General features: G+C 39.6%; 1 pseudogene; it reads right to left on the bottom strand.

Annotated features, from left to right (window-relative positions):
- Nucleotides 1-7,213: 7,213 nt before the first annotated feature.
- The window catches only part of LOC102243108, a 108,396-nt pseudogene continuing 101,832 nt past the window's right edge, over nucleotides 7,214-13,777 (bottom strand).

The following is a 13,777-nucleotide window of genomic DNA, read 5'->3' as shown; positions in this document are numbered from 1 at the left end:
CTAGTATGTAGGTAGATAGCTGAAAGGATAGACAGATTGATGGAGAGGTAGATAGGGCATATAAAGGATTCAATGGAGTTCTGAGTGTTTGCCATGCTTTGCACCCAGGACTCTACTTCCAGGGAAGAGTGGATTGTAGCCGTGCGGAAACTTTATTTCGTTAACCTGACCTTTTTTCTTTCTTTCCTTATGATTCAAAGTGGCCTTGTCTAGCCAGGAGCACCCTGACTCATTCACATCCGTCTCCTTTGCATGTCCACTTCTTTAATCATTAAACCCTCTGAACAATGAGGTCTTGGTCAACATCAAATAATCTTGGGAACAAAGCCCTGGTCTATTGACCACAGAAAGAAAGTTTTACTCAAACTAAATATAACATCTAGGCCTCAGCTGTGTTTCAGCTCCGGATCCAGAAGAAGAAATCACCCCACTGACCATGCCTTGTGAAACCAGACAGAGCGACACCGTGGCTGACATCAGGACCAGATGCCATGACCAACTACTCCCTACCCTAGTGCTAACCAATCAACAGAGACCATGAGTCTAGCTCCACCATGATGAATACTTTCCCCCTATATAACCCTCCCCTAGAAGCCGTCAGAGAACCAGGTCTTAGACTAACAGCTCACCTATGACTCCTGGTTTGGTGCCATTTCCCTAAATAAACCTTTACTTTCTTTGCAGCAAACTCCTGTTTGCATTTCATTAGACAAACCCCTTTACATGATTGGACTAAGGCTGAGCACCTGGCCCAAAAGCAGTGTCTCTGGTCCAGAGGTGCATAGAAGAATCACTTGGGGAGTCTTTTCAAAAGACCAGATGTCCAATTCAACACCAGATGGAGGTTCCAATTAATTTCCTATCAATGGGTCCCTAGAAAGTATACTTTGAAAGAGCTATACAGTTGCTTCTGATGTGCTCCCTTTGTACTGGTATCAGGGCAATTTTGCCCTGAAGGGGTTCTTTATACTGGATAGTGATTAGGTAAACCAATCAAGCCTTTTTGGAGAAGTTTGACCTCAGACCCCACCGTGAGTGGTGATGCTGGAAAGTCCAGAAAGAAGGGAAGTGGTGAGCAGGGGACTGTCTCACTGAAATGGCAGAGCCTGGAGCAGAGAGCAAGGATGCTTAATCAGAGTAACAGGAAGAGTAAATGCTCAAAGGCCCCTAGAGATCTTCTTTTGAATTATGTCTTTACAGGTTAGGAAACAGGCTCAGAGAGGGGCAGTGACTTGTCCATGGTCACACAGCAAATCTGTAGCATTACAAAGGATTCCTGTCTTTCATTCGGTGCTCTGCCCACCATTCCTAGCTCACTCTCCGCAGAGGTGTCTTTGCATATCATAATTGCTCTTGCCATGGATTATATTTGTTACTTTAAGAATGAATGACTTAAGGGGAGGGAGGTAGCAGAGGGCATAATGCTACTTCTCTTCAAATTATTGACAGCCTTCGTTCTTTTCATCACTCTGGGCCAGTTTCTTTCTTACCTGAAGGGGTTGCAGAATTGCAGCAAATGGTAAAGGACCAGGCAAGTTTTGCAAATTACAAGGAATTCCTTGATGCAGAAGCATCCTGCACCAGTTGACAGCTGTCTGAATATCTATCTTCCCCAGAGATTGCAGGGGAGAGAAGGGAGAGAAAGGGGGAGGGGACATGGAGGAAAGAAAGGCGATTCTCTCCAATCAATTAGAATTGCTCCCAAATGAAAATAATGCTCTACTAAAGGCAGGTTCCCCTTGAGTCACCCTTAGATGCTTCTGATCTTCCACTGTTTAATAGTCCTTTCCCCTTCTCCCTTTCTCTGCCTGGACTTCTCTCTTCCCTCTACTGTGCCTCCTCCCCTAATTCCAGTTCCTTTCTTCCCTCCCTCTCCCTCTCCCTCACACCATGTTACCATTATTGTCAGTGGAACGAGCTGCATGCATGCCAAATCAGGTCATTCACAAATATAGAACAAACGTCTGTCACTACAGATTTACCACTATGACTAACGCATGGCCCTTCTGTCTGGGAAAAGTGTGCCCATTAGTTATGTGGGATCACAGCCCCCACAGCCTCTTAACCCTCTGCTTTAGCTTAACTGAGGGGGGCTTCTTCTAATAAACATCCGTGTGAGTATCTTTGAATGGTGTTTGCAGTGGCTCCATTTGTGTTTCTAAAGTCAAGACAAAGTCAGCCTTTCCATTTAATACCGCATCCCCCCCCAAACTCCCCCCTCCCCCCCCCGCAGCATAAATACAAAGCCATTTTCCATTTTCCTGAGTTTAGGACTTAACTATAAATATTTGTTTTGACTGAGAACTTCTAGAGGATACTTGCTAAAATGAGATCACTAACAACACTCCAGGAAAGAAAATGAGCACGAACTGAGACAACTTTGCAAGAAAAAGAGCTAACTAAACATTAAACTCTATTTACGTTACTCAGAATTCTCTTTTGGACAAGCTGAAGTCATGTACTTTTACATGGCTAGAATCAGATCGACTCTCTTTTCATCAGATATTACAATAGACTTGACCACAACTAAGAAAAAGAAAAAGATATGACACGAGAAAAATAGTAAAGAGGGATTAAAAAAAAAGATAAAATGAGTTTTTAAAATACCTTTTTATCTTTGAAATGGTCTTGCTTCTGAATCGTTTGGTCTGTGTGAAAGCACATCCTCCCTGAGTTTTGCAGGTAACTAAAGCAACATCAGTGATGTGTAAGCATGAATGAGAAAACTGGGAATGATGATGATAATTCAAAACCGAACACAAAATTCCAAAGAGCTGGAGTCTTTTTCTGGTCTAATAACTTCTGCAAAACATTCCAGACAAATTTTAAAGGGCCTCCAAAACCCAATATGAAAAACATAAATAAAAACACAAACTACTATCCATTCAACTTTTTCTATTTTCATCGCGGAATTGTTTTTAAATGAAGGCAGCAGAAACCACAAATGTTAAAATGAGAACGTCAGCTCTGTTATAACTGCCCCAGACAACTACATTAGCCAATTGACCCCTGTTACAAATGCTTCGCCAGTTAATTATTACACTATCATTATTGTTATCACCATTGTTATTATTTTGTTCTTTTCTTTGATCATTTGTTTGCTGGTTCAGCCATCATACATGGTTATAATAAAAATTCATTACCTTGTGATGGCTGTTGGGCTGCCTATGGGAAATGACTTGATAGTCTTGCAAACACTGAATCATGCAGTAAATTAACACTCATTTTCATGCACGTTTGCTTGCATGTTGATGACCTGGAAACACATGCTTACACTCCATATTTTTTCTTGTTACTCCTGATTTGTTTTTTCTGTGGTAGGAATAGAACAATATGGGCTTCCTCCAGGGGACAAAACAACACCTAACTCTGCAGCATGGAAGGGCGACAGGAGCAGATGGATGCAAACTACACTTAGAGAGGGCCCACACGGCACACAGAGAGGAAAAGCAGCTACCTGGTATCACACCTGGGCACTGCCAACCATCTTGGCAGTCAGCTGCCTGGGGAATGTAGGGGCCAGAAGGAGAGTAGGATCCAACAATGGCTCATAGAAAAATATTCCCTTAAGAAAGAATATTTTAGGTAGCTTGCTTCTGGGGGACCTTCGGGTTTAGAAGCTCACCCTCCCCACATTAAAGAGGGGGGATGGGCATAAATAGATGCCATTTCTTTATCAAACATCTCCTGGCTTGCTACAGTCTTTTTTCCTTTAGTTGGCAATAAGACCAAAGAAAATAGTCTTTTATTCACTAGACATTTTCATGGTCTTTAGAGTGAGACTAGTAACAACTATTTTCTACTATGCATGGGTTTTTGGCAGGTTATCAACACTTCCTCAGCAGTGCTAATAGAACTTTCTGTGGTGATGAAAATGTTCTATATCTACACTGTCCTACTGGAATAGCCACTAGCCATGTGTGCCTGTTGAGCACTTAAAATGAGTTAGTTTAGCAGAGAAACTAAATTCCCAATTTTATACTATTTTAATCAATTTAAAATTAAATATAAATTCAATTCAAGTTTTGTTTTCCATATATATATATATTAGAGAAAGAGGAAGGGAGAGAGAGAGAGAAATACCAATGTGAGAGAAACATCAATCGGCCGGCTGTCTCCTGGATGTGCCCTGACCAGGAATAGAACCCAGGACTCCTTGGTCTATGGGACCATGCTCCAAACAACTGAACTACACTGGCCAGGACCTTAAATTAAAAAAAAAATTACTTGAGAACTTAGAGAAGTATACCCTGAAAGTACATTAACTATTGCTTCTTTCATTCTAGCTGAATCACGTGTGGCTAGTGACCACATATTGGACAGCACAGATCTGAAGTACACCTCTCAGAGTTGGCTGCATACCTCGCTGGCTGTTCCTGTGTCAACTCTCTCAGCAATGTACATGTTGAATTGCCTTAACCTATCCACAAAAGACCAGGATTCAGACCAATGCTATCAATGCAAGTATATGATTACTATCTATAATCTGATGACACACACATTGACTTTCCTCTCCTGAGCTGACCTTTTAGATTCATGTAACACTTTATCTCCCCTGGCAGTGGGCCAAAACCTCACCCAATCTCTGAAGGGTCAGTTTAGCTTAGAAACTTACAGTTTTTATAGTCTTCTTAGGTGATTGTTATTTCAAACAGTACAACATTGAATCTTACCACTTCTGCATGCATTTCAGACTGGATGCATCACCACCAATTATGACAAAGTCTGAATATGACAAAGATCAAACTTCTCTATTTCCTTCTGGCTACACCTACCCTTCCTAATTTGTCCAAACCCAGGAAGCAATGCCTTAATTTCAATGACATCTTGTATATCTTAGAGTCAACATTTGATTAAATGTGCCATCTTCATTAATCTAATAATGTTCATAACTGAATCAAATTCATCCTGCAATAGTGCAGCCATCATCATCATCATCATCATCATCATCATCATCATCTTCATCATCTTCAAGTTTCTGTTTGTATCAATACACAAATGAACTCTGTCAGACAGAAATTATAATTCCTGTTTTATGGAAAAATAAATTTAAGGAAATTTACCCAGTGTCATTCAGCTAGTAATTTTCAGATATGTGCATTTTTACCAAAGCTCATAAATTCTTTTACTAAGTGGAGCTAACTACTGACTATAGGCGCCCACTGTACCCTATGGCAATCTTTTTTTCCTAAACTAAAGTAATCTTCTTTGTTCATCTTGTTGACCATGCCATGCCCATTGTGAGATTAAAAACAAACAAACCATACATGATTGCTAACACCACCAGGTGAAAGACTATCTAGAAAATTCACAGTCTCAGAATATGACACCACAGATGACTTACTAATAACCAAAGGGGAAGGTGGCAGGCACCACATTAACCAGATGGGAATAATGGGACAAACTGACATCATGTGTCCACTCAGGTGATGTTCTGAAAAACCACCTCATCTGAATAGTATATCTGTCAGAAATGTTAAACTTAAATTTAATCATGAGGAAAATCAGACAAATCTAAATTGGGGTAGATTATGGAAAAATGGTCTGGACTCCTCAAAAATGCAAATGTAATAAAAGACAAAAAAGCTTAGTGAATGGTTCTAGATTAAAGAGGCTAAAAAGATATGACAATTAAATGTAACACCCAATTCTTGACTGGATTATGTTTTTTTTAAAAGCTAAAGGACATTTTGGGACAATTGGGGAGAACTGAATATGAACCACTTATTAGAAAATAGAATTGTATCAGTATTAAATTTCATGAGTATGATAATTTGTTATGGCTATGTGGGAGATTATATAGAGAAGTATGTAGGGGTGAAGATATAACCAATACTAAAATGATCCAATAACAAAGAAACAAACCAATCACCCAGAAGGAGATAGAGTAAATGTGGTATATGTTAACAACTGGTCAATTTAGGTAAAGAGTATATAATGTTCATTGTACTATTTTTTTTGCAACTTTTAGATAGGTTTAAAATTTATTCAAAATAAAAAATTGGTTAAAAATGAATAATAGTAGCTAATGCTTATGTAGCACTTACTGTATTCTACAGATAATCTTCTAAGCACTTTACACACATAACTCATTCAATCCTCGCAACACCCTATACAGTATATTATTATTAGTGAGATTTTACCTGTGAAACAATAGAAGCCCAGAGAGGTTAATGTCAATAGTTACCAAGGATTGGAGTTGGGATTCTGACCAGAGACAATGCAATTAACTTCTCTGTTAAACATTTTTTGGGGGGAGATGTTAGTTCTCATCACCTTTTGAGGGGTTTGAACAAGTTGTTCATTACACTTTATTGGTTTTAACACTTTGGAGTTCTTCATTGTATTCATTTAAAATTTATCTCCTAATGACTTTTATTCATTTGATCTATTTCTACAGTGAGTACATCCAGAGAAAATCGGTTTTCCCCCGCTAGATATAAGCTCCACAGAATTGAGAATCGATCATGTTTACTACTCTGTCCACAGGCTGGAAGAATGTTTCCTAGCACATGGCAGAACTCACATGGGTGAATAAATAAGTGAACATCAGCTTTTCAAATATTTGAAGTCAACTTCTGGAATTTTCATTCTCTCTTGAATACATTCCCGTTCCCTTCAATTGTTCTATTAATATTCTAGTCACTGTCCTGTAAAATAATTTCAGTTCTGCTAGTTTGAAAAGTTGTGGCCAGAACTGAAAATAGTCCTCCAGACTTCACTCACCATCATCATTTTCCTTATTTCAGATGGTTTCCTTTTGTTAATGGAGCCTAAGAAATCACAATTTTTTAAATGGCATTGCAGAAACTATAGAAGATACTTACTGGCAAAGATGTTAGACTGAACATACACATTAACTCTTGCTCTAGCCTAAACCCCACTAAAATAACAGGAAAGGGTATTTGTTGCTTGCATAAACCCAGAAAGACAAAGATAGTGAGAGAAGAAAACAGTAATAACATTTTGGAAGCTGGAAAGCATATGCACAAATGGTAACTGACTTACCAGACCTGAGAAAGATGAAATCTTTTTTTCCCTTAAAACTGCATATTCTTTATTTTGCATACTGTAATTTCAGAACAAAATAAACAACAACAAAAGACACCACAATACACAACATCCAAACCCAATGTCAAATGTGGGAAGAGAAGGCTTGAAGCCTTTGCATCCTGACTCAGGCAGAAAGGCAGGAGAGAAAAAGCACACGACATCAGCAGAGGAAACCAGGTGGGCTAGGACCACTCACGGCTACTGGGGGAGCCATGAAGATAATATACAGAGGACACAAGATAAGAAATTCCTCATCTACTTCTTCCGTGTGAGAGGCATCCTCATCATGCTCAAGGAGGGTATCTCATTAGGAATAGCAGCACTGGGTCCTTCTGCTGTCACTTCATTGTCATCAGTGCCTGCTCCTGGCTGGATCATGAGGTAGATGTGGTTGGAGTGGGTCTGGGGAAACTCGAGTGAAAAGCCAAAAGAGAGTAGCACAGTCTCAAACAGGAGTACCACATGGTCCTTAACAGCATTGTCATTCTTGTCTACCTCTGCCTTTTGCCATAGAGACTCCACAATGGAGTGGACAGGGTTGATCTTCAGGTGCTTTTTGGCCATCATGTAGCCCATAGTAGAGTTATCCCAAAGTGCCTGGGCTTTCATGATGTGCTCCATGCAACTGTTCATTTGTAGTTGCTAGTCACAATGCAGCAGGGTGAAGACACAAGCCTATTGGAGATAGTCACCTTAATAACCTCCTTATCCAAGATTTCTTTCATAAGTTTGCAGAGGTTCTCCAACTTGACTTTGCTCTCTTCCATTTTCTTCTTCTCTTCATCCTTAAGTACCTCTGGGCCCTCCTTGGTAAATGAGACAAAGCTCTTTCCATCAAACCCCTTGAGCTGCTGCACTCAGTACTCATTGATATTCTCTGCCACAGGAACTACCTCAAAGCTCCACCTCCACACTGGTTCCACAAAAGCAGAGTTGGCAACTTTCCCTTTGCTCTCACCAGTGATGTGCTAGATGGACTTCTGGGTCTCATAAGTTTGCAGAGGTTCTCCAACTTGACTTTGCTCCCTTTCATTTTCTTCTTCTCTTTATCCTCAAGTACCTCTGGCCCCTCCTTGGTAAATGAGACAAAGCTCTTCCCATCAAACCCCTTGAGCTGCTGCACTCAGTACTCATTGATATTCTCTGCCACAGGAACTACCTCAAAGCTCCACCTCCACACTGATTCCACAAAAGCAGAGTTGGCACCTTGCCCTTTGCTCTCACCAGTGATGTAAAAGATGGACTTCTGGGTTTCCTTCATGGGAGAGAAGTCATCTCCAGACTGGGAGGTGTGATAGCTCAGAAGCTCAGAAGGGCATTGCCAATTAGCAATCCTCATGGATTCCAAGCTTTAGGATTTTAGAAAATGCCTCATGGAATTTCCTATGGTTCCTTGTCTTCCGCCAGTTCACAGAAGAGGTCAAGGCCCTTCTTAACAATGTTTTTATGAATGACCTTCAAGATTTTGCTCTGCCGGAGCATTTCTCAGGAGATGTTCAGGGGCAGGTCCTCAGAGTCAATCACACTACACATGAAGTTAAAATACTCTGGTGTCAACTCATCACATCTGTCCATGATGAACACAGGGCAGACCCAGAGTTTGAAGTTGTTGCTCTTCTTGTTCTTAAAGAGGTCAAAAGGAGCCCGATGGGGATGAGTAGCAATAACCTGAATTCCAACTGATTTTATACAGAGAAGTGCTTGATTGCCAAGTGGTCTTCTCAGTCATTGTTAAGGATCTTAAAGAATTATCTGTCCTTGCCAGGTAGTCACATTTGGGATCAGCTCTCCCCACCCCTGGACTGTGCCACAGTGCTGGGGTGGGATGGAGATGGAGCCTCTCTGTTCACATAGTGTATCCCTGAGTACCACTGTCTGTCTCTATAAAACCGCTTGTATAGGTGCATTGGCATTCTGCTGCTTTTGTGCATGCTTGGGATGGAAACATCTTTGCAAATTCACCTTGGGTTTCATATGCTGCGTAGACAATTGACGCATCTATTGCTCTGTGCAGTCTCTCCACTGTTGCAGCAGGGTGCTGGGGAGTCAGGTCTGGCTTGGCTCTTCTGAGACTCACAGACCTCAGTCTCTTCCCCCTCTCCCACCTCCTCCCTGCAATATGAGGATGGTTCTTTTCTGGTAGAGAGAGGATAGGGGAATAAAACATTTACCTTTTAGCTCAAACCTCCCTCCGACCATCAATATTTGTCTATAATATTCTCCCGCTTTGGGGCTTAGGCTTATGAAAACAAAAGCCAGGAAGTATACCAGCCTATTTCCGCTTTCAACCAGAAGATGTTAACCTAAAGCATGTTGAATGGAGGGGGAGCCAAGAGAGGTAATCAAAATAATGTCCTGCTTTACTTGTAAACCAATCAGCTTCGCATAGTAGAGTGTTTCTTGGTATTATGAACTTGCTGGAGGCAGGGTCATGGCTGAGTTTCCTTTGTATTCTCTGAATCTTGAGTAGCACCTAATGTTTACTAAATAATGACCACTTATTGAATGAGTGAGTGGATAAGTGAATCAAAGCATTAGCAAGAGCGAGAGCTCTCCCTTGTTTAAAGTGTTCAATGGTTTATCATCACTATATACTAAAATTACAACTGTTTAGCATGACAGTTAAGGGCTTCCATTACTGGTCTTGGACCTGTTTTCTAGTCCCATCTAAATTTTTCACTAATCTCTTTATTTGTGGTTTGACTTCCTCACTAAGTTGGGAAGCCCATGAAGGCAGAGATAATATCATATTCGAATCCAAATGCAAATGTAGCAAAATATGCTCAGTAGTGCTGCTTTAATGCATTGTTTAAGCCAAAACTCAGAGTATCCAACTAAAGTTTGGTCGAGATTCTAGTGTCCAGAGCAGTCAGGGCTGGTAGGTATTAGCTCAAATAAAATAGTGCCTACCGAAGCAAGATGGCGGCGATATAGGCAGACGTGTCCCAGGTCTTGTCCCGGAGCAAACGGAGTAAGCAGCTGAAACTAATATGTGAAACTGAGGATGAGTATACACCAAACTGAGCGGCTTCCGGGCAAAGGTAATAGTTATTTTTCTGTTTTCCCAGTATGGGCACATTGCAAACGATATTTGCAAGACAATAAGCACATTATGATTTTTGAAATTAGTGTCAGTCTGTCAACTTTATAGTTTCTGGGTTTTTTTTCTTTGACTTTCCATATAAATTTTAGAACATTTTTGCGCCTTTGTTATTGTCATAATCAGCTAGTTGTTAAACATTAAGCAAGGAAAGAAAGCAAAGGGAAGTCAGATATTGTAAGGATGGTCACCTGCGAAGCTTCACCAGGAAACTATTACTTCACATAGCATTGTTCCGCCAAGGGGATTAACACCCCTCCCTTCCCCCATCCGGTACTGAATTGTTGGGGGGCAGAGAGGGGATGAAAGGGAAGATCAGCACATGTGCAGTAGAAGTCAGGGTGGCACAGGGAGGTGCTTGCCTCTCAGTCTAGCCTGGGGAGCAATGGAAATCTTGGAAAGTTAGTCGGTTAGTTTGAAGAAGATCCTGGTTAAAATTCCCAGTCTAGCCTGGGGAGCAATGGAAATCTTGGAAAGTTAATCGGTTAGTTTGAAGAAGATCCTGGTTAAAATCCCCAGACAAAGAGTTCCTTCTTTCTTGTTCTCTCTTGCACTGTGACCCATGTTGGCTCATGTCTTCTCTCCTCATAGCCATGTGGCCTTAGCAGCCGCATGGTCCATGGCTGTGTGAACTACACACACAGGATGCTGGACTAGACTATACTTTAATATGGAGCAGAAACTATGGGCAGTGGCCTTGACTCTGGCCCTGCTGAAGACAGGGTTGGATTTTATCCATGGCAAGATGAAGGGGAATGGGACATTGGAAATCCAGGGGTTTATTTTCATCCAAATAAATATCATTCATCCTCCCATGGGAGTCTCAGGAAATTCTTTTCCTTGAGACATCACAAGAATGCCACTTCCACCGATAACACTTTCAAACAAAATAAAATAAACCTGCTAGAGATTACATTAATTCTAGATTAAGTGGTTGAGGATTGACAGTTTACCTACATTGAGTCTTCTGTCCCATCAACATAGCATGTCTCTCTGTTTATTTAGGTCTGTTTTGGTTTCTTTCACTAGCATTTTGTAGTTTTTAGCATGCAAATTCTGCAGGTGTTTTGTTAGATTTTCACCTAAATATTTCACTTTTTGGGAGTTACTATAAATTATATTTTTAAATTTCAGTTCCCAGTTGTTGATTGCTAGTCTATAGCAATACAATTGATTGTTGTGTGTGGATATTATATCCTGCAAACTTGTAAAATCCACTTGTTAGTTTTAAAAGCTTTTTGGTAAATTCCTTGAATTTTTCTTGCCTTAATACACTGACTAGGACTTCTTATATGATTCTGAACAGGAATGGTGAAAGTGGACATCCTAATTTGGCTTCTAATATTAGGAAAAAGTGCTTTATAAAGTTAAGAAAGTTCTCTTCCTTTACTACTTTGTTGAGAATTTTTGGATGTTAGTTTTTTCAAATAACTTTTCTACATCAACCAATATGACAGTGTGGCTGTTCTTTTTCTCTTTTTTATCTATTGAATATAATTGATTACATTGATTGGCTTTATGATATTAAACAAGTCTTGGTTTACTCAGATAATCTATTTGATTATGTTGATTATGATTTACTAGTATATGTATATTTAGATTTGATTTGCTAGCACTTTTTTGAGGATTTTTTAAATCCATGTTAATGGAGAATATTCTTCCCCAGTTGTCCTTTTTTTTTTTTAAACTGTCTTTATCTGTTTGTTTGGTATTTTTAACAGTAGGATATTGGTGACCTAAAAGAATGGTTTGGAAATTAGGTTGTACTCTTTAATTTTCAGGAAAAATTTATATAGAATTGGCATAATTTCATTTTTAAATGTTTGGTAGAATTAATGAGTAAAATCATATGGGTCTGGATATTTCTTTTGTTGGAAAATTTTAAACTATGAACTCAATTTCTTTAATAAGTATAAAGCCATCGTGAGTGCTACAAAAATATTAATATTTTTCCTCCCACCTTCTTAGTTCTTCTGACTGGGCCAATGACCAAATTGACAGAGACAGATTAACGGGAGAAAATCAAATTTTAGTACATGTGCATGGAAATTCACAAAGGCATGATCATTCCATGAAAATTCTGAAGAGACTGAGGCAACATTGGGTATGTAAGACATTTTGGACAAAAGAGAAAGGGTGGAGAATGGGGTCTTAGATCTCAGAAGTGAGAATGGAAGGTTTACAGGTGGTTGAGAGAGTAGAGCAGTGGTTCTCAACCTGTGGGTCACGACCCCTTTGGAGGTCGAACAACCCTTTCACAGGGGTCGCCTAAGGCCATCGGAAAACACATATATAATTACATATTGTTTTTATGATTAATCACTATGCTTTAATTATGTTCAATTTGTAACAATGAAAATACATCCTGCATATCAGATATTTACATTACGATTCATAACAGTAGCAAAATTACAGTTATGAAGTCGCAACAAAAATAATTTTATGGTTGGCAGTCACCACAACATGAGGAACTGTATGAAAGGGTCCCGGCATTAGGAAGGTTGAGAACCACTGGAGTGGAGGAACACACATGGCAGGGAAGTCCTTGCCAGGTGACTCAGAAACAATGGTCCACAGGGGCTACCTAGTAGCAGACAGCAGCCTGAAGCACTTTTGTTTACCAACCTAGTTCAAATTAGGCTAAGGCAGCATCCTGAGATCTCCTTCCTGAAGCAGGTTTCTCTCTCTGAATCTTTTGGGCAGGAAAAGCGGGGGGAGATCAAAGGTTTTTTTCTGAGTCCTTTGTTTCTAAATAAACAGCTTAAGATCAATATCCAAAAAAAAAGGAACTTCAGGGGACAGAATTTTGGTCCCTTCACCCTTTAAGTTTTTTTTTCTTCTTGGGTGAGTTTGGTAGTTTGTGTCTTTCATATATTTGGTCCCTTTTATTAGAGTTGTTGAATTTATGTTTGTAAAGTTCTTTGTAATATCCCCTTACTGTATCTTTCTAATGCATCTGGAGTTTGTAACTGTGTACCCTATTGTATTCCTGATAGAAGCAATTTGTGTCTTCTCTCTTTCTTTCCTTTGTCATATTGGTGAGAGGGGTATTAATTTTACTGATCTTTTCAAAAAATTATTTATTTATTTCATTAATTTTCTTTTTTATAGTATATGAATTCCATCAATTTCTATTCTCTTTTTTTAAATAAATCTTTATTGTTCAGATTATTACAGTTGTTCCTCTTTTTTTCCCCCATAGCTCCCTTCCACCTTGTTCCTACCCCACCCCATGCCCTTACCCCCTCCACCCTCCACTGTCCTCGTCCATAGGTGTACAATTTTTGGCCAGTCTCTTCCCTCACCCCGCTCACCCCCTTCCCCCCAAGAATTGTCAATCCACTCCCTTTCTATGCCCCTGATTCTATTATATTCACCAGTTTATTCTGTTCATCAAATTTTTTATTCACTTGATTTTTAGATTCACTTGTTGATAGATATGTATTTGTTGTCACTTTGTTGTTCATAATTTGTATCTTTACCTTTTTCTTCTTCTTCTTCTTCTTAAAGGATACCTTTCAGCATTTCATATAATACTGGTTTGGTGGTGATGAACTCCTTTAGCTCTTCCTTATCTGTGAAGCTCTTTATCTGACCTTCAATTCTGAATGATAGCTTTGCTGG

Source organism: Myotis brandtii, unplaced genomic scaffold (assembly GCF_000412655.1).
Source record: "Myotis brandtii unplaced genomic scaffold, ASM41265v1 scaffold56, whole genome shotgun sequence".
Taxonomy (NCBI): Eukaryota; Metazoa; Chordata; class Mammalia; order Chiroptera; family Vespertilionidae; genus Myotis; species Myotis brandtii.
Note: the sequence above shows the minus strand (reverse complement) of the source record. Positions and strands in the feature narration are given on the sequence as shown.